This window comes from Argopecten irradians, chromosome 1, assembly GCF_041381155.1.
Source record: "Argopecten irradians isolate NY chromosome 1, Ai_NY, whole genome shotgun sequence".
NCBI classification, from domain to species: domain Eukaryota; kingdom Metazoa; phylum Mollusca; class Bivalvia; order Pectinida; family Pectinidae; genus Argopecten; species Argopecten irradians.
In genome coordinates this window covers 70,469,946-70,492,579 of record NC_091134.1, presented here as the reverse complement: position 1 = coordinate 70,492,579, position 22,634 = coordinate 70,469,946, and the positions used below count along the sequence as shown (strand labels likewise).

The following is a 22,634-nucleotide window of genomic DNA, read 5'->3' as shown; positions in this document are numbered from 1 at the left end:
TGAATATAGCAACACAAAGATATACCAGTATTCAGAACAAGAGATCCCAGAGGGATCTTGGCACCCACCAAAGAAGGATCTATGTCTGACAATGGAAAGAGGATTCTTTTCTCTGCTTTTCAAACTTTTGCAAACATACTACATATAAAATTTGAGACAGATCGCTTCAGTACTTTCTGAGAAATAGCAGTAACAAACTTCAACTATCAAAATCCAAGATGGCTCCTTGGCGGCCATCTTGTTGATCGATCGGTCCCAAATCGAAATAAGCACAACTAGGGCCCTAGGGGCACCTATATATGAAATTTGAGACAGATTCATTCAATACTTTCTGAGAAATAGCGATAACAAACTTTAACTATCAAAATCCAAGATGGCAGCCTGGCGGCCATTTTGTTGACCGATCGATCCAAAAACGCATTATGCACAACTAGAGCCCTAGGGGAACCTACATTTGAACTTTGAGAAAGATCCCTTCAGTACTTTGTGAGAAATAGCGATAACAATCTTTAACTATCAAAATCCAAGATGGCTGCCTGGCGGCCATTTTGTTGACCGATCGATCCAAAAACGAATTATGCACAACTACAGCCCTAGGGGAACCTATATATGAAATTTGAGACAGATTCATTCAATACTTTCTGAGAAATAGCGATAACAAACTTTAACTATCAAAATCCAAGATGGCAGTCTGGTGGCCATTTTGTTGACCGATCGATCCAAAAACGCATTATGCACAACTAGAGCCCTAGGGGAACCTACATATGAAATTTGAGAAAGATCCCTTCAGTACTTTGTGAGAAATAGCGATAACAATCTTTAACTATCAAAATCCAAGATGGCTGCCTGGCGGCCATCTTGTTGACCGATTGGTCCCAAAATGCAATATGCACAACAAGGGGCCTAGGGGAACCTACATATGAAATTTGAGACAGATCCCTTCAGTACTTTCTGAGAAATAGCGATAACAAACTTTAAGTATCAAAATCCAAGATGGCTGCCTGGCGGCCATTTTGTTGACCGTTTGCTCCAAAATGCAATATGCACAACTTGGGCCCTAGGGGAACCTACATATGAAATGTGAGACAGATCCCTTCAGTACTTTCTGAGAAATAGCGATAACAAGAATTGTTAACGGACGGACGGACGGAAGGACAGACCATGGACCACGGACAAAAAGCAATTTGAATAGCCCACCATCTGATGATGGTGGGCTAAAAAGGAACAAGGAGCCTTAACTCTGAATATAGAAACACAAGGCTATACCAGTATGTCAACACAAGCAACAAAAGGCCTTAACTCTGAATATAGCTACACAAGGATATACCAGTATGTCAGCACAAGAAACAAGGGGCATTAACTCTGAATATAGCAACACAAGGATATACCAGTATGTCAGAAAAAGGAACAAGGGGCCTTAACTCTGTATATAGCTACACAAGGATATACCAGTATGCTAGCACAAGGAACAAGGGGCCTTAACTCTGAATATAGCTACACAAGGATATACCAGTATGCTAGCACAAGGAACAAGGGGCCTTAACTCTGAATATAGCTACACAAGGATATACCAGTATGTCAGCACAAGGAACAAGGGGCCTTAACTCCAGAGATGTAAACAATGGATCTTTTAAAAACAGGAAACATAGGACCAAAATTCTAGGTATGAACACAAGAAAAAAGTCTATAGTGTTAGCTATTAAGAAGGGGCAAAACCCATATACCGTACATGTAGATATAGTAATAAACAAATAATCACACATAACTCCACTGTGGACAGCAAGCATTGATAAAATGCTAGACACTTTAACCACTTGGCCACCACAACTCACTATTATATAACATAACTTAAGTGGATGTAATAGTCATGGTGAACCATGGACCCAATATATAGTGTATCCAATTAAAACAAGAGGCCCAGAGGGCCTGTATCGCTCACCTGGTTTTTTGTTAGTAATTATCACAAGACTCTGACAATTAGAAAAATAAGCAAAATTGACTCCCAAAGTTTAATTTTGAATCACAACCATACAATGATGCTATTGATACCATACAAATATGCTATCCAATACATAGGTTCAGAGACAAAGTAATTTATATGAAAATAGTAGCCTAATTGACCTTTTGACCTCGCATCTATTGCCGTCTAAGGCCCCGGGGGTCAGCCCTATCATTTGTACAATTTCAAATCCCAACCCTATAAGGATGCTACCATTGCACTATAAGTGCTCTTCCATTCTTAGTTGCAGAGAAGAAGTCGTTTATATGGAAATAGCTAAATTGACCCCTTTTGACCCCACCCTTCAGGCCCCCGGGGGGTCAGCCCCATCATTTGCAAAATTTTGAATCCAAACCCTATAAAGATGTAACCATTGCATTATGAGCGTAATCCCATGTTAAGTTGCAGAGAAAAAGTCATATATATATGGAAATTGACCACTTTTGACCCCGCCCCTCAGGCCCCCCGGGGGTCAGCCCTATCATTTGCACAATTTTGAATCCCCACACTATAAGGATACTACCATTGTATTATGGATGCTATACCGTGCTTAGTTTCAGAGAAGAAGTCGTTTAAATGGAAATAGCCAAATTGGCCACTTTCGACCCCGCCCCTCAGGCCCCCTGGGGGTCAGCCCCATCATTTGCACAATTTTGAATCCCCACCCTATAAAGATGCCACCATTGCATTATGGGTGCTATACCATGCTTAGTTTCAGAGAAGAAGTTGTTTATATGAAAATAGCCAAATTGGCCCCTTTTGACCCCGCCCCTCAGGCCCCCCGGGGGTCAGCCACATCATTTGTACAATTTTGAATCCCCAACCTATAAAGATACTACCATTGCATTATGAGTGCTATCTCATGCTTAGTTTCAGAGAAGAAGTCGTTTATATGGAAATAGCCAAATTGACCCCATTTGACCCCGCCCCTCAGGCCCCCGGGGGGTCAGCCCCATCATTTGTACAATTTTGAATCCCCACCCTATAAGGATGCTACCATTGCATTATGGGTGCTATCCCATGCTTGGTTTCAGAGAAGAAGTCGTTTATATGGAAATAGCCAAATTGACCCCTTTTGACCCCGCCCCTCAGGCCCCCGGGGGGTCAGCCACATCATTTGTACAATTTTTAATCCCCACCCTATAACGATACTACCATTGCATTATGAGTGCTATCTCATGCTTAATTTCAGAGAAGAAGTCGTTTATATGGAAATAGCCAAATTGACCCCATTTGACCCCGCCCCTCAGGCCCCCCGGGGGTCAGCCCCATCATTTGTACAATTTTGAATCCCCACCCTATAAGGATGCTACCATTGCATTATGGATGCTATCCCATGCTTGGTTTCAGAGAAGAAGTCGTTTATATGGAAATAGCCAAATTGACCCCTTTTGGCCCCGCCCCTCAGGCCCCTGGGGGGTCAGCCCCATCATTTGTACAATTTTGAATCCCCACCCTATAAGGATGCTACCATTGCATTATGGGTGCTATCCCATGCTTGGTTTCAGAGAAGAAGTCGTTTATATGGAAATAGCCAAATTGACCCCTTTTGGCCCCGCCCCTCAGGCCCCTGGGGGGTCAGCCCTATCATTTGTACAATTTTCAGTTAGTAACCCATAAGGATGCTACCAGTCAAGTTTTGTTGAAATCCGACCAGCGGTTATGGAGAAGAAGTCGATTGTTGACGGACGGACGGACGGACGGACGGACGACGGACGACGGACGACGGACGACGGACGCCGGACGCCACGGTATGGCATAAGCTCACCTTGGTCCTTCGGACCAGGTGAGCTAAAAACTGCATCTTGTTTATAGTGCTACAAGAACAGTAAACATAATCACACATGTACTATCTGATTTACCTTAATGTAGTCTTCTCTACAAAACTATAAAACTACTGCCCATAGAAATGGAATTACAATTTTATTTAATAATGAAACATCTTCCTTGATGCATTTTTTCACTGATCTTATAAAATAACCAAGTTAGTGTGACTGCCTGAAGCCAGATATTCTGCCACATCACATTGTGTTTTATTGCACAGACCCATCAGATTCACCATTGTGCCAAATGAACTGTTAAAGAACGAGCATTGTGGTCGTTAGAGGTCTGGATAACTTTATATCACTTGTTACATTGGACTACTAATGATTTAGAAGTAAGAGGAACATTTACAGAAGTGCCAACACACAATCACCATTATGTATAACGTAAATGGTGCTGATGTTTGAGTGTTACACTTTCTTATTTTAGAGAACCTGTCTACCAAAACCTGTAACACTTTCTTATTTTAGACAGAAATTGATTTAAACCTGTTACACTTTCTTATTTTAGAGAACCTGTCGACCTAAACCTGTTACACTTTCTTATTTTAGAGAGAAATTGATTTAAACCTGTTACACTTTCTTATTTTAGAGAGAAATTGATTTAAACCTGTTACACTTACTTATTTTAGAGAGAAATTGGTTTTAACATGTTACACTTTCCTATTTTAGAGGGAAATTGATTTAAACCTGTTACACTTTCTTATTTTAAAGAGAAATTCACTTAAACCTGTTACACTTTCTTGTTTAAGAGAGAATCTGTCAACCTAAACCTGTTACACTTTCTTATTTTAGAGGGAAATTGATTTAAACCTGTTACACTTTCTTATTTTAGAGAGAAATTGATTTAATTCTGTTACACTTTCTTAGTTTAGAGGGAGCCTGTCGACCTAAACCTGTTACACTTTCTTATTTTAGAGAGAAATTGATTTAAACTTGTAACACTTTCTTATTTTAAAGAGAAATTGACTTAACCCTGTTACACTTTCTTATTTTAGAGGGAAATTGATTTAATCCTGTAACACTTTCTTAATTTAGAGAGAAATTGATTTAATCCTGTTACACTTTCTTATTTTAGAGAGAAATTGATTTAATCCTGTTACACTTTCTTATTTTAGAGGGAACCTGTCGACCTAAACCTGTTACACTTTCTTATTTTAGAGAGAAATTGATTTAATTCTGTTCCACTTTCTTATTTTAGAGGGAGCCTGTCGACCTAAACCTGTTACACTTTCTTATTTTAGAGGGAAATTGATTTAAACCTGTTACACTTTCTTATTTTAGAGAGAAATTGATTTAATTCTGTTACACTTTCTTATTTTAGAGGGAAATTGACTTAAACCTGTTACACTTTCTTATTTTAGAGAGAAATTGATTTAAACCTGTAACACTTTCTTATTTTAGAGAGAAATTGATTTAAACATGTAACACTTTCTTATTTGAGAGAGAAATTGATTTAATTCTGTTACACTTTCTTATTTTAGAGGGAGCCTGTCGACCTAAACCTGTTACACTTTCTTATTTAAGAGAGAAATTGATTTAAACCTGTAACACTTTCTTATTTTAAAGAGAAATTGACTTAACCCTGTTACACTTTCTTATTTTAGAGGGAAATTGATTTAATCCTGTTACACTTTCTTATTTTAGAGAGAAATTGATTTAATCCTGTTACACTTTCTTATTTTAGAGAGAAATTGATTTAATCCTGTTACACTTTCTTATTTTAGAGGGAACCTGTCGACCTAAACCTGTTACACTTTCTTATTTTAGAGAGAAATTGATTTAATCCTGTTCCACTTTCTTATTTTAGAGGGAGCCTGTCGACCTAAACCTGTTACACTTTCTTATTTTAGAGAGAAATTGATTTAATCCTGTTCCACTTTCTTATTTTAGAGAGAGCCTGTCGACCTAAACCTGTTACACTTTCTTATTTTAGAGAGAAATTGATTTAAACCTGTAACACTTTCTTATTTGAGAGAGAAATTGATTTAATTCTGTTACACTTTCTTATTTTAGAGGGAGCCTGTCGACCTAAACCTGTTACACTTTCTTATTTTAGAGAGAAATTGATTTAATCCTGTTCCACTTTCTTATTTTAGAGGGAGCCTGTCGACCTAAACCTGTTACACTTTCTTATTTTAGAGAGAAATTGATTTAAACCTGTAACACTTTCTTATTTGAGAGAGAAATTGATTTAATTCTGTTACACTTTCTTATTTTAGAGGGAGCCTGTCGACCTAAACCTGTTACACTTTCTTATTTTAGAGAGAAATTGATTTAAACCTGTAACACTTTCTTATTTTAAAGAGAAATTGACTTAACCCTGTTACACTTTCTTATTTTAGAGGGAAATTGATTTAATCCTGTTACACTTTCTTATTTTAGAGAGAAATTGATTTAATCCTGTTACACTTTCTTATTTTAGAGAGAAATTGATTTAATCCTGTTACACTTTCTTATTTTAGAGGGAACCTGTCGACCTAAACCTGTTACACTTTCTTATTTTAGAGAGAAATTGATTTAATCCTGTTCCACTTTCTTATTTTAGAGGGAGCCTGTCGACCTAAACCTGTTACACTTTCTTATTTTAGAGAGAAATTGATTTAAACCTGTAACACTTTCTTATTTGAGAGAGAAATTGATTTAACCCTGTTACACTTTCTTATTTTAGATGGAGCCTGTCGACCTAAACCTGTTACCCTTTCTTATTTTAAAGAGAAATTTACTTAAACCTGTTACACTTTCTTGTTTTAAAGAGATATTGACTTAAACCTGTCGACCTTAACCTGTTACACTTTCTTATTTAGAGGGAACCTGTCAACCTAAACCTGTAACACTTTCTTATTTTAGAGAGAAATTGATTTAAACCTGTTACACTTTCTTATTTTAGAGAGAATCGATTTAATTCTGTTACACTTTCTTATTTTAGAGAGAAATTGATTTAATTCTGTTACAATTTCTTTTTTTAGAGGGAGCCTGTTGACCTAAACCTGTTATATTTTCTTATTTAGAGGGAACCTGTCAACCTAAACCTGTTACACTTTCTTGTTTAAATGAGAACCTGTCAACCTAAACCTGTTACACTTTCTCCTTTTAGAGAGAACCTGTCGACATAAACAATTATGTTACACTTTGTTATTTTAGAGAGAATCTGGCGACCTACACAAAACACCACAATATAGTACATTGAATGCTATTACCAAATCTAGAATAAGGTATTAGTTACCAGGAACTTTTTTGGGTGGAAATTTTAATCTGCAAATGTAATAAAGAAGTACAAGTATCTTTGGTGACATTGTATAATAATATACAGCGTAACCTCCCGAAACCGAACCTTCTCAAAACCGATCACCTCTAGAAACCGAACATGGATGTCATGTACGGAATGAATTCCTCTTTATTAATAGTATATAAAACTTCCCAAAACCGATCCCTCCCAATTCCGAATACCGGACCGATTTTGAGATCGGAATAGTCAAATGTAACTAAAATACACTTCTGAAAACCGGCCTTACCTGAGCGACACCGATAGATTGCATATTGAGGTCTGATCAACCGACCGTGAAATACACACGTACCTGTACCATAGTTGTCGCATGCCATGTCCTGGGGCATGTATACAGATGTGTAGGCTATAGGTACACGGTAATTATACCCGAGATAGTGGTGAAATTATTTAATCATGTCTATTGTTTAGATATTTAACGAAAGTCTACCACGTGCACGCGGTTTGTTTACGGTATGAAAACAAGCAGAGCTAGTAATAAAGAGATAGTTTCGTATTCAAATCACACGGGTTTTTTTTATTTACATATGTCGTAAATTATCTGTATGAAGAAGCCGAAGCCATGTATTGTTTTAGAAAATGACTATGTCATATAATGACCTGCATCGACTGATCATCGTGTAATTAGACCATATAATTTGATTCTTGACGTAACCGGAAGCGATCGGCCGTATGTAGGTTAGTGCAGACGAGAACATCCACAAGAACATTCACGCAACTAACTAACTAAACTACGTTTATAAGCGGTAACAAAATCAAGATTGTTGTAATCCATTCCTTTAAAACGTATGATTCTCTCCTTTGTGATAACATTCACATTAACAATCAATATCGGTCGGTTTTTACGAACACTAGGCATACATGCGGTACACTAGTGTAAAAAACGACTTCCGATCGATTAAATCCGGATCGTAATGATCGGTATTCGGTTCACTTCTCTAAACCGAACCCTCTCTAAACCGGCCGAAATTATGTGCACCGACCATGATCGGTTTCGGGAGGTTCCACTGTATCACTGCAAAATAGGTAGGGGTTTACCACATTCTCCAAAAATAGGTAAGGGTTTACCACATTCTCCCAAAATAGGTTAGGGTTTACCACATTCTCCCACAATAGGTAAGGGTTTACCACATTCTCCCACAATAGGTTAGGGTTTATCACATTCTCCCACAATAGGTTAGGGTTTACCACATTCTCCCACAATAGGTTAGGGTTTAACACATTCTCCCACAATAGGTTAGGATTTACCACATTCTCCCATAATAGGTTAGGGTTTATCACATTCTCCCACAATAGGTTAGGGTTTACCACATTCTCCCACAATAGGTTAGGATTTACCACATTCTCCCACAATAGGTTAGGGTTTACCACAATCTCCCACAATAGGTAAGGGTTTACCACATTCTCCCACAATAGGTTAGGGTTTACCACAATCTCCCACAATAGGTTAGGGTTTACCACATTCTCCCACAATAGGTTAGGGTTTACCACATTCTCCCAAAATTGGTTAGGGTTTACCACATTCTTCCAAAATAGGTAGGGGTTTACCACATTCTCCAAAAATAGGTAAGGGTTTACCACATTCTCCAAAAATAGGTAAGGGTTTACCACATTCTCCCACAATAGGTAAGGGTTTATCACATTCTCCCACAATAGGTTAGGGTATACCACATTCTCCCATAATAGGTTAGGGTTTACCACATTCTCCCACAATAGGTTAGGGTTTACCACATTCTCCCACAATAGGTTAGGGTTTACCACATTCTCCCAAAATTGGTTAGGGTTTACCACATTCTTCCAAAATAGGTTAGGGTTTACCACATTCTCCAACAATAGGTACGGGTTTACCACATTTTCCCACAATAGGTAAGAATTTACCACATTCTCCCAAAATAGGTAAGAATTTACCACATTCTCCCACAATAGGTTAGGGTTTACCACATTCTCCCACAATAAGTAAGGTTTACCACATTCTCCTTCAATAGGTTAGGGTTTACCACATTCTCCAAAAATAGGTAAGGGTTTACCACATTCTCCCACAATAGGTAATGATTTACCACATTCTCCCACAATAGGTTAGGGTTTACCACATTCTCCTACAATAGGTTAGGGTTTACCACATTCTCCCACAATAGGTTAGGGTTTACCACATTCTCCCACAATAGGTTAGGGTTTACCACAATCTCCCAAAATAGGTAAGGGTTTACCACATTCTCCCACAATAGGTTAGGGTTTACCATTCTCCTACAATAGGTTAGGGTTTGCCACATTCTCCAAAAATAGGTTAGGGTTTACCACATTCTCCCACAATAGGTAATGATTTACCACATTCTCCCACAATAGGTTAGGGTTTACCACATTCTCCTACAATAGGTTAGGGTTTACCACATTCTCCCACAATAGGTTAGGGTTTACCACATTCTCCCACAATAGGTTAGGGTTTACCACAATCTCCCAAAATAGGTAAGGGTTTACCACATTCTCCCACAATAGGTTAGGGTTTACCATTCTCCTACAATAGGTTAGGGTTTGCCACATTCTCCAAAAATAGGTTAGGGTTTACCACATTCTCCCACAATAGGTAATGATTTACCACATTCTCCCACAATAGGTTAGGGTTTACCACATTCTCCTACAATAGGTTAGGGTTTACCACATTCTCCCACAATAGGTTAGGGTTTACCACATTCTCCCACAATAGGTTAGGGTTTACCACAATCTCCCACAATAGGTAAGGAATTACCACATTCTCCCACAATAGGTTAGGGTTTACCACATTCTCCCACAATAGGTAAGGGTTTACCACATTCTCCTACAATAGGTTAGGGTTTACCACATTATCCCACAATAGGTTAGGGTTTACCACATTCTCCTACAATAGGTAAGGGTTTACCACATTCTCCAACAATAGGTTAGGGTTTACCACATTCTCCCACAATAGGTTAGGGTTTACCACATTCTCCCACAATAGGTTAGGGTTTACCACATTATCCCACAATAGGTTAGGGTTTACCACATTATCCCACAATAGGTTAGGGTTTACCACATTCTCCTACAATAGGTAAGGGTTTACCACATTCTCCAACAATAGGTTAGGGTTTACCACATTCTCCCACAATAGGTTAGGGTTTACCACATTCTCCCACAATAGGTTAGGGTTTACCACATTATCCCACAATAGGTTAGGGTTTACCACATTATCCCACAATAGGTTAGGGTTTACCACATTCTCCCAAAAATCAATAACAAGCATAGGACACAAATATTTCATACAGAGAAGCCTTTAAATTACTTGTGCTGTTAATTGGACATTACTTATAAGCTGATGAACCCACCAAACTTGCCATGCTAGAGACATATTAAGGAGCTATATGATACTTGTTATAAGTAAAGACAGGCAACATTATAGGAAACAAATATAATCTGGATAGAGGAGAAAAGCAACAGTTGCTTCTTACACACCAGATCATCCAAAATGAATTCTTACCCAAGGGTTGATCCTCTTAACAATGACCAGTATAGGGGTGTGACAGTGGAGAGAATGTATGGTCATTTAATAGTTCTGCAGGAGGCTAGATGATTTTATATGTGGTACTCGTAATTACAGGGGGGGGGGGGGGGTCAATAGTGTTAACGTAGGTGGCGGATAATTCACCTTCTCATCACAGTGAAATGGTGGGATTATCTACAATATGAATGGAACTATTTTGGACAATAGTCTGTAAGTCACGATGTTGCTTCTACCCTTAATTATGTATATTGTATTTTTGACAACAATAACGAGATAGCCCGAGAGAGAAAGACAACAAACCTATGCTCTCAGATATAGAATCTATTTACTTCAGACCTATGTAAGCAAACAAAACTATCAATAAATCAACAAAAACAATATTGTGTGATGGGGAAACAATCTGCCGATCTCTGTGAGATGTGCACCATTTGACCCTGTGAACGGACGGCCCACCCACCTGTCCCTAATTAGGGCTGATGATAGACGTGATTGGCCACCAATTACCTGGACAAGTGGAGATACAAGGTATTTGTTTAGGGGAAGCCTTACTGTCCATCAACACAGAATACCAGGTCGCCACCTCCGCACCCATACATCAATTATAAATCGTGATCGTGTGTATAGCTTTCATACCATAACATTCTCCCCGCCACTGAAAACACTCTATACACAATACCTCACACTAAATCATCCCTAAAACAGTCAATCACAGCATTCATAATAATTGGGTATAACTGACAGTAACTTGTAGCATCTGAATCCTATTTGCTGGTTTTTACCTTAGAAGACATTTTCTTATTCAATCTCATTAAAAAGTTAACTATGCATCTATCATCATTAGGATATTCAGTAAAGAGAACAAAAGATCAAAAAAAGACATTGCTTGGTTTATTTTTGTATATTCTTTGTTTTCATGTATTTTAATGTCTTTTATTAATGAAAATATTAAATCTGATTTATATTGTTAGGAACAAAGCCATGTAGTTATGTATCATTAGTATATATGTACATACATTATTTTGAATGGTAACTATGGCAACTAGAGTGGTAAAAATAGAAAACTACCATCAAATATAAACATTAAACGCATTCAATATAATATTATACTTTCAGTCTAATTTAGATATGCTTGGCTATAGGCAGTAGGTTAGATACTTCTATTGAATTATAATTAGTTATCGGACATTTATGTGAACCTTAAACCTTTATACATTAATATAAACTAGAATATAAATGATTTGTAACCTAGTAAACACAAATGTTGCAAGTTTGAAACCATAAAACAGTTATCTTTTAGATGTAATGTGACATCTGTGTGTTTTTATTGCCCAATAATCAACATTCACCTGTCACACAGTGACCTACATCGCATAACAACATCAATAAAGTGATGAACCTGTAGCAGGGCGAGAGTAGTGTTGTCAGCCCGACTTGAACACACAACCCAGAACTTACTGGTCCGCCAATCTACTAAAAAACCAAAGTGAAATTTCCCCAGATATAGAAGGTGACAGTATCACTTTATAATTACACTGTATATACAGTAATTACACTGTATGTACAGTATTAACACTATGTCCAGTAATCACACTGTATGTACAGTAATTACACGGTATGTACAGTAGTAACACTGTACGTACAGTAGTTACACTGTATGTACAGTAGTTACACTGTACTTACAGTAGTTACACTGTACATACAGTAATAACACTGTAGGTACATTAATTACACTGTATGTACAGTAATTACACTGTATGTACAGTAGTTACACTGTACGTACAGTAATTACACTGTATGTACAGTAGTTACACTATGTACAGTAATCACACTGTATGTACAGTAATTACACGGTATGTACAGTAATTACAGTAATTACACGGTATGTACAGTAGTAACCCTATGTCCAGTAATCACACTGTATGTACAGTAATTACACGGTATGTACAGTAGTAACACTGTATGTACAGTAATTACACTGTATGTACAGTAGTTACACTATGTACAGTAATCACACTGTATGTACAGTAATTACACGGTATGTACAGTAGTTACACTGTACGTACAGTAGTTACACTGTATGTACAGTAGTTACACTATGTACAGTAATCACACTGTATGTACAGTAATCACACTGTATGTACAGTAATTACACGGTATGTAAGTAATTCCACTGTATGTACAGTAATTACACTGTACGTACAGTAATTACATTTTTGTAGTTACACTGTATGTACAGTAGTAACATTGTATGTATAGTAGTTACACTGTATGCACAGTAGTTACACTGTATGTACAGTAGTTACACTGTATGTACAGTAGTTACTCTGTTTTACAGTAATTACACTGTATGTACAGTAATTACTTTTTGTAGTTACACTGTATGTAAAGTAGTTACACTGTATGCACAGTAGTTACACTGTACATACAGTAATAACACTGTAGGTACATTAATTACACTGTATGTACAGTATTTACACTGTATGTACAGTAGTTACTCTGTTTGTACAGTAATTACACTGTATGTACAGTAATTACTTTTTGTAGTTACACTGTATGTAAAGTAGTTACACTGTATGTACAGTAGTTACACTGTACATACAGTAGTTACACTGTACGTACAGTAGTTACACTGTATGTACAGTAATTACACTGTATGTACAGTAATTACTTTTTGTAGTTACACTGTATGTAAAGTAGTTACACTGTATGTACAGTAGTTACACTGTACCTACAGTAGTTACACTGTACGTACAGTAGTTACACTGTATGTAAAGTAGTTACACTGTATGTACAGTAGTTACACTGTATGTACAGTAATTACACTGTATGTACAGTAATTACTTTTTGTAGTTACACTGTATGTACAGTAGTTACACTGTATGTAAAGTAATTACACTGTATGTACAGTAATTACTTTTTGTAGTTACACTGTATGTAAGTAGTAGTTACACTGTATGTACAGTAGTTACACTGTATGTAAAGTAGTTACACTGTATGTACAGTAGTTACACTGTATGTACAGTAGTTACACTGTATGTACAGTAGTTACACTGTATGTACAGTAGTTACATATGTATGTACATGTATGTACAGTATTACACTGTAGTTACAGTATACATTTTTTGTAGTTACACTGTATGTACAGTAGTTACACTGTATGTAAAGTAGTTACACTGTATGTACAGTAGTTACACTGTATGTACAGTAGTTACACTGTACGTACAGTAATTACTTGGGAAATTCTGCAGTTAGTTTGTACCATTTAGTAAATTCTGTGAAAGTTTATACTGAAACAGTTCTGTGATTATCAGTAATTAACCAATTAATTTCCCTGGAGATCTTTATCCAGTTTTATGAGTTTTTATTGTAAGTTAATTCCATAAAATTTTGAAGCAAAATTAAATCCATACATAGAACACATTAATGAAGGCAGAATTTGCAGATTAGAATTGGAAAGTGCTTTATTCATCTGATCATCATACAACTATATCAGATTAGAATTGGAAAGTGCTTTATTCATCTGATCATCATACAACTATATCAGATTAGAATTGGAAAGTGCTTTATTCATCTGATCATCATACAACTATATCAGATTAGAATTGGAAAGTGCTTTATTCATCTGATCATCATACAACTATATCAGATTAGAATTGGAAAGTGCTTTATTCATCTGATCATCATACAACTATATCAGATTAGAATTGGAAAGTGCTTTATTCATCTGATCATCATACAACTATATCAGATTAGAATTGGAAAGTGCTTTATTCATCTGATCATCATACAACTATATCAGATTAGAATTGGAAAGTGCTTTATTCATCTGATCATCATACAACTATATCAGATTAGAATTGGAAAGTGCTTTATTCATCTGATCATCATACAACTATATCAGATTAGAATTGGAAAGTGCTTTATTCATCTGATCATCATACAACTATATCAGATTAGAATTGGAAAGTGCTTTATTCATCTGATCATCATACAACTATATCAGATTAGAATTGGAAAGTGCTTTATTCATCTGATCATCATACAACTATATCAGATTAGAATTGGAAAGTGCTTTATTCATCTGATCATCATACAACTATATCAGACTTGCTTCCTTAATCTGTGTGGATGTAAACTCTGGAGTATTCAACACTCTGACACACAACTCACATGACACAGATTAATGGAGGCAAACAGAAATATTTAGATCAGGGTAATTGGCCGCCACATAGAGATTGAACAGTGTTTTGATTGCGTTAAAGGTGGTATGAACGCAATGGGATACAGACATATTCAATGTAGCGCGTTAGCGCTACATGTAGAATATGTATGTATCCCATTGCGTTCATACCACCTTTAACGCAATCAAAACACTGTTCAATCTATATATTTACATAAATAAATCTACCTTTACGTACAATTTAAAACGGTGATGGTTGCTAAGTTGGGTAACTACGGTAGTCAGGATGACCGAAGATATAGTTCCGATTGTTGAATGTTATAGCTGCAGTTTGGTTTGAAATACAACAATGACACTTTTCAATTATTTTCAACATATATTTTTTTTCAATTTGATAATATATATTAATAATGTCCATTTCGAATAAAAATTGAGATAACCAAGGCGGAACGACTACCGGTATGTATCGTTGTCAGGGTAGTGATGCGGTCCGAAGTGAAGCGAGCCGCCATATTTGATTTTCAACCGAGGAAAGTGACTGTGATAAAGCCTATTGATGGTATGACCGTTGAGCTGCTGAATGTTTGTCATGTATGTATCGGTCTAAGAACGCGATATACACTAAATTCTTCGCAGTCATGACTTTTATATTATTGTACGGAGGATAGACAAGTGTTTGCGTGTGTGTAGGCCTATTTTGAATGCAAAGACGGGGCCATTTAAGCTGATGATACTGTTTCGGATAGGCTACCTGTAATGTTTTTTTTTTCTGGAAACCTGTATATGATCTTTTAACCTATTGTTCGCTTAGACGCTCCCAGAATTATTCACCGACAATCAGATGTTCTGTACATTTAGGTGGGATGAGTGACCGTACCCACATGTACATCTTACGTAACTATGGGATTCCCCGAACATTCCTGAGGAAAGCCCCCCGGTTGTAGCCCCGACCAGCGATTCATTTTGTAGTTTATTACCGTTACAATGCTTGAACACATGTTTTGTTTTGATGTCAAATACATATTTAATTGGATCTAATAAAAACTCTTTATTGTTATTTTAAAATCCGTCAACTTATGACGCAAAATCTTATCGAAGCGTGAACTAGATGTAGTCCGAACCTGCACTGCGTTTGTATTCATACGTCATTGCGTTTACGCTAATTTGAACGCAACTCCCCTCCCGTTGACTATATAGGGGCATATGTAAATATAGATTTTTGACATAGACTTTATACATTTCTACACAGTTTATATCCAATGATTTCCCACTGCTATCTTTGTCTCTGGCTCCATAAGGTACTGGTAAACTATACTGACATATGGTACTTATAGCTGTCCTGGTGTCACTTATACAAACAAAATATAATTATAAACGGTTGATTTCACATATTACAATCGCATTCTGATACTAAAAATATTACAGTAATACATTTTTGTATTTCAGATTCTAAACCAGAAACATTTGTGAAACTGATTATGTATTTATAGAGCAAAAACAAATTTTCCCTTTTTCAAAAGTTAAATAACTTTTCTCACATTCTTCAGAAGTTCTTGCAAGTTTGCTTACTTACAGATTTTGGAGACTTAATATCTCTCAACTTTTGTGTCACTTTGGAAAGGTGGGGAAGTTAGAACTACAGATCAATGTCAAACACAGAAAATGGAAATGGATCTGTAACTATACTTAAACTGAACAAGGTCTTATACATTACTTACAGTATTTAAACAGGAACAGATTCTCTAAATCGGAAAGTTGATAAAGATCACCATAAATATCACAACTTGAAACTTCTATTAATTCTCTTTTATCTTGAACACGGTTATAGTAAATTGATATCCACAAGGATTTTCATAATATATTTCTCTCTGCATATGTGCAATTCTACTGATATATTGTTCGTGTACACGTACAGGAATGTGCAACTCAAACAAAGTACATGTACGTGGTACCAGAAAAAAACGGAAAACCATATTGTTTTAATAATCCATTCATAAAACTATCTGGTGTATATTACGATTCCAAGATACATGAATCAATGTGTCCAATATCAGGGAAATGCATCGGTCGTTAATTTTGTACTGTTAAATTTTCGGCGGCAAAAAATCTAGATACAATAGGGTTTAATACATAACGATTTTGACGATCTTACCATGTAAAAGAATATTCCTCCTCCACAGAGACAACAGTCCACACGTGTGACTAAAATGTCTGCTCTCCGTTTGTTTATTTTAACGAAATGAGCGCCAAAGGCAATGATTGAACGAAATATCGGTCACATTGCGATAACAGGCGACACAGGCGTGGGAGTGGAGTGTCCTACTTTCACATTCACGAAGACAACAAGTTTGTGTTTAGCAGTCGACTACCCATGCTTCAGTAATATAAAGGCCCCTGGGGTGAGGCTGTTAATGTCACCCTCGGGAAGGACCCCATGCACCCCGTTGTGCAGTGTTAGACCCTCCGAAACAATATGATACAGTGGCTGAGTTGGCTGGCTTAGCCTTTCAGCCGTCTGCTGGAAAGAACAGGGGAGATAATTCCCACTGAGACCCGGCTATCACTTGACAGGGCATAGCCGGGGTTTTTTTTAAATCTGTGTAATACACTTTGACGAGTATTGAACAAAATACAACCGAACTTTTAAAATTAATATAAATAGGAAAGTTATAGATTCCGTTCGATAGTGCTTAAATGATACATTACCAGGTATTTTGGCGTCAATTTTACATGAAAAATTGAATCTAAAATCAGATCATATAAAACGTGAAGCATTTACATAGGAAAACATTTCTTGCCAATGAACGCACTAGTACTTGGCTTAGTAAAAGATTCCTTGTGTTGCGATATTATACCGTACAGAAATTGAAAGTCATAAAGCTCTATATTATCTAGAATTTTATTCGGAGACGATACGTGAATGTAAAGCCTAAACTGACCAGTGATTTAACTAATCTCCCTTTTTTATTTCAAGAGAGTCCATTGGTGAAATGTTTACGGATCAAACATACATATAATGAAAACAGTATGTTTTGCCTTTTTTGCCTTAATATTTTGGGGTTATTTTTCTGACGAAATAAACAACTTTTTCGTGCGTATCTTTACATCCCCATCAGACGAAAATCAACAATCCTTAATTCTGGTCTTTTTATTGTTTCAACTCAAAACGACACGAAAACATTGAATTATTTTAATGTTTTGTATTATGTGAATAATATACTAGGAACGAATTGTCACTTAAACTTCATTATGATCCATCATTGTGATCCGTCAGTACTGACGGAGTGAAACTAAGGGAAGTAACTCAGATAGATGTGACGGGGTGAACACATCTGGGCCTACCCTATAGAACACTTAATTATGTACATGTAGGTGGAAAAACATTCGGTAAAATGTGGTTAATTTTATTATACAACCCAAAAGCAGTTGAGAAAAATTGATAGGCAATACAATTGGACCAAATATATACATAATCAATCTTGAGGTCTCTTTGATCTAGAGGCTGGTGTTGTTTGAGATGTCTTTCACTTGATCAAACTGGAGCGATGTCTAAAGCATCTTTTATATAACAGTTGATATAGCAGCAAACAAACGGGGATTTTCTCTATCGATATTTACAACCTATTGTTTTGTTTTGAAACCCATTATTGTCCTGAGCTCGAGCTCAATATGTAATATACCCAGTCAAACAATCACAAGTTTACTACACTACACATCCACAGCCCACATACGCATGAACGCAGCAGGAGTGATATCCCTTGGCTACACTAAGGAAGCGTCTATAGTCAAAAACGTCTGACGTTATATGTCAATATATAATCGACATATATTGTCAGACGAGTGTAATACATATGGTCAAAAGTAAGTATTTATTATTCAGACTGACAAACAGCTATTGTATAGTGTACATAATTCACATGGACAAAATATAATCAGACAGTAACTTTATCGGGTCCCTATGATAGACACAGATAGTAACTGTATCGGGTCCCTGTGATAGACAGAGACAGTAACTATATCGGGTCCCTGTGATATACACAGTCAGAAACTATATCGGGTCTCTGTGATAGACAAATTTCAATAATTGGTATTGAATGTCGCAGCGACTATGATATGGTAAAGTAACAATTTGTGATTACTTTGCCATGTCTTTTTGACTAGAAAGAGATTCAAATATACAAACTGACACTAGATTCCCTGTCCCTGAGACATAGATAGACTTAGGTAGAACCAAATAATCTACCTTTCAGGTCCATGAGACATGGATAGGTTCAAATACACTAAGACTATATCTAATTCTCAGGTCCCTGAGACTTAGATAGGTCCCTTAATAATCACTAAGTATGAGTCATTGTATAACCTTATAATAATCTGTTATCTTCTTATCGGTAACAAATATATACAAAGACTCGTCTAACTTTTGGTCAAATATACATAAAAATGTATTGTATTTACAAATATTTGCTTCTTAGGTTGGCCCTAATCCAATAATATTAGACGTCGATATTGAGAAACTGCTGATGGGCAATATTGACACGACGTAATGATCAGGAGTAAGGTTGGCCCGAGACTAAGATACACATATAGGTTCAAACACACACGACTGAAAACTACATTTCTCGTGTCCCTGTGATAAAGCAGGAGGTTCTACTTTCCTTAAAATACTATGTACCCGACCTATAATTATCTGCTACACGACGTTCCTTATAACACTAAGTACCCGACCTATAATTATCTGTTACACGACGTTCCTTATAACACTAAGTACCCGACCTATAATTATCTGTTACAGTTCCTTATAACACTAAGACGTTCTGTTACACGACGTTATAACACTAAGTACCCGACCTATAATTATCTGTTACACGACGTTCCTTATAACACTAAGTATCCGACCTATAATTATCTGTTACACGACGTTCCTTATAACACTAAGTACCCGACCTATAATTATCTGTTACACGACGTTCCTTATAACACTAAGTACCCGACCTATAATTATCTGTTACACGACGTTCCTTATAACACTAAGTACCCGACCTATAATTATCTGTTACACGACGTTCCTTATAACACTAAGTACCCGACCTATAATTATCTGTTACACGACGTTCCTTATAACACTAAGTACCCGACCTATAATTATCTGTTACACGACGTTCCTTATAACACTAAGTACCCGACCTATAATTATCTGTTACACGACGTTCCTTATAACACTAAGTACCCGACCTATAATTATCTGTTACACGACGTTCCTTATAACACTAAAGTACCCGACCTATAATTATCTGTTACACGACGTTCCTTATAACACTAAGTACCCGACCTATAATTATCTGTTACACGACGTTCCTTATAACACTAAGTACCCGACCTATAATTATCTGTTACACGACGTTCCTTATAACACTAAGTACCGACCTATAATTATCTGTTACACGACGTTCCTTATAACACTAAGTACCCGACCTATAATTATCTGTTACACGACGTTCCTTATAACACTAAGTACCCGACCTATAATTATCTGTTACACGACGTTCCTTATAACACTAAGTACCCGACCTATAATTATCTGTTACACGACGTTCCTTATAACACTAAGTACCCGACCTATAATTATCTGTTACACGACGTTCCTTATAACACTAAGTACCCGACCTATAATTATCTGTTACACGACGTTCCTTATAACACTAAGTACCCGACCTATAATTATCTGTTACACGACGTTCCTTATAACACTAAGTACCCGACCTATAATTATCTGTTACACGACGTTCCTTATAACACTAAGTACCCGACCTATAATTATCTGTTACACGACGTTCCTTATAACACTAAGTACCCGACCTATAATTATCTGTTACACGACGTTCCTTATAATACTAAGTACCCGACCTATAATTATCTGTTACACGACGTTCCTTATAACACTAAGTACCCGACCTATAATTATCTGTTACACGACGTTCCTTATAACACTAAGTACCCGACCTATAATTATCTGTTACACGACGTTCCTATAACACTAAGTACCCGACCTATAATTATCTGTTACACACGACGTTCTCTATAATACTAAGTACCCGACCTATAATTATCTGTTACACGACGTTCCTTATAACACTAAGTACCCGACCTATAATTATCTGTTACACGACGTTCCTTATAACACTAAGTACCCGACCTATAATTATCTGTTACACGACGTTCCTTATAACACTAAGTATCCGACCTATAATTATCTGTTACACGACGTTCCTTATAACACTAAGTACCCGACCTATAATTATCTGTTACACGACGTTCCTTATAATACTAAGTACCCGACCTATAATTATCTGTTACACGACGTTCCTTATAATACTAAGTACCCGACCTATAATTATCTGTTACACGACGTTCCTTATAACACTAAGTACCCGACCTATAATTATCTGTTACACGACGTTCCTTATAACACTAAGTACCCGACCTATAATTATCTGTTACACGACGTTCCTTATAACACTAAGTACCCGACCTATAATTATCTGTTACACGACGTTCCTTATAATACTAAGTACCCGACCTATAATTATCTGTTACACGACGTTCCTTATAACACTAAGTACCCGACCTATAATTATCTGTTACACGACGTTCCTTATAACACTAAGTACCCGACCTATAATTATCTGTTACACGACGTTCCTTATAACACTAAGTACCCGACCTATAATTATCTGTTACACGACGTTCCTTATAACACTAAGTACCCGACCTATAATTATCTGTTACACGACGTTCCTTATAACACTAAGTACCCGACCTATAATTATCTGTTACACGACGTTCCTTATAACACTAAGTACCCGACCTATAATTATCTGTTACACGACGTTCCTTATAACACTAAGTACCCGACCTATAATTATCTGTTACACGACGTTCCTTATAACACTAAGTACCCGACCTATAATTATCTGTTACACGACGTTCCTTATAACACTAAGTACCCGACCTATAATTATCTGTTACACGACGTTCCTTATAACACTAAGTACCCGACCTATAATTATCTGTTACACGACGTTCCTTATAACACTAAGTACCCGACCTATAATTATCTGTTACACGACGTTCCTTATAACACTAAGTACCGACCTATAATTATCTGTTACACGACGTTCCTTATAACACTAAGTACCCGACCTATAATTATCTGTTACACGACGTTCCTTATAAACTAAAGTACCCGACCTATAATTATCTGTTACACGACGTTCCTTATAACACTAAGTACCCGACCTATAATTATCTGTTACACGACGTTCCTTATAACACTAAGTACCCGACCTATAATTATCTGTTACACGACGTTCCTTATAACACTAAGTACCCGACCTATAATTATCTGTTACACGACGTTCCTTATAACACTAAGTACCCGACCTATAATTATCTGTTACACGACGTTCCTTATAACACTAAGTACCCGACCTATAATTATCTGTTACACGACGTTCCTTATAATTAAGTACCCGACCTATAATTATCTGTTACACGACGTTCCTTATAACACTAAGTACCCGACCTATAATTATCTGTTACACGACGTTCCTTATAACACTAAGTACCCGACCTATAATTATCTGTTACACGACGTTCCTTAACTAGTACCCGACTATAATTATCTGTTACACGACGTTCCTTATAACACTAAGTACCCGACCTATAATTATCTGTTACACGACGTTCCTTTAACACTAAGTACCCGACCTATAATTATCTGTTACACGACGTTCCTTATAACACTAAGTACCCGACCTATAATAATCTGTTACACG

At 36.7% G+C, this 22,634-nt stretch overlaps 1 protein-coding gene across 2 annotated transcripts in view; it reads right to left on the bottom strand.

The window, feature by feature from the left end:
- The window catches only part of LOC138307150 (arrestin domain-containing protein 2-like), a 176,392-nt gene that overhangs the window by 136,427 nt on the left and 17,331 nt on the right, over positions 1 to 22,634 (bottom strand). The window contains exon 1 of one of the 2 annotated variants that reach the window (XM_069247787.1): positions 16,952 to 17,295. The exons of the other annotated variant lie outside the window; for it this stretch is intronic. The gene's annotated coding sequence lies outside the window, so the exon portion shown is untranslated. Of the gene's footprint in view, positions 1 to 16,951; positions 17,296 to 22,634 lie in introns of those variants that run through there. 2 annotated transcript variants of the gene reach the window in all.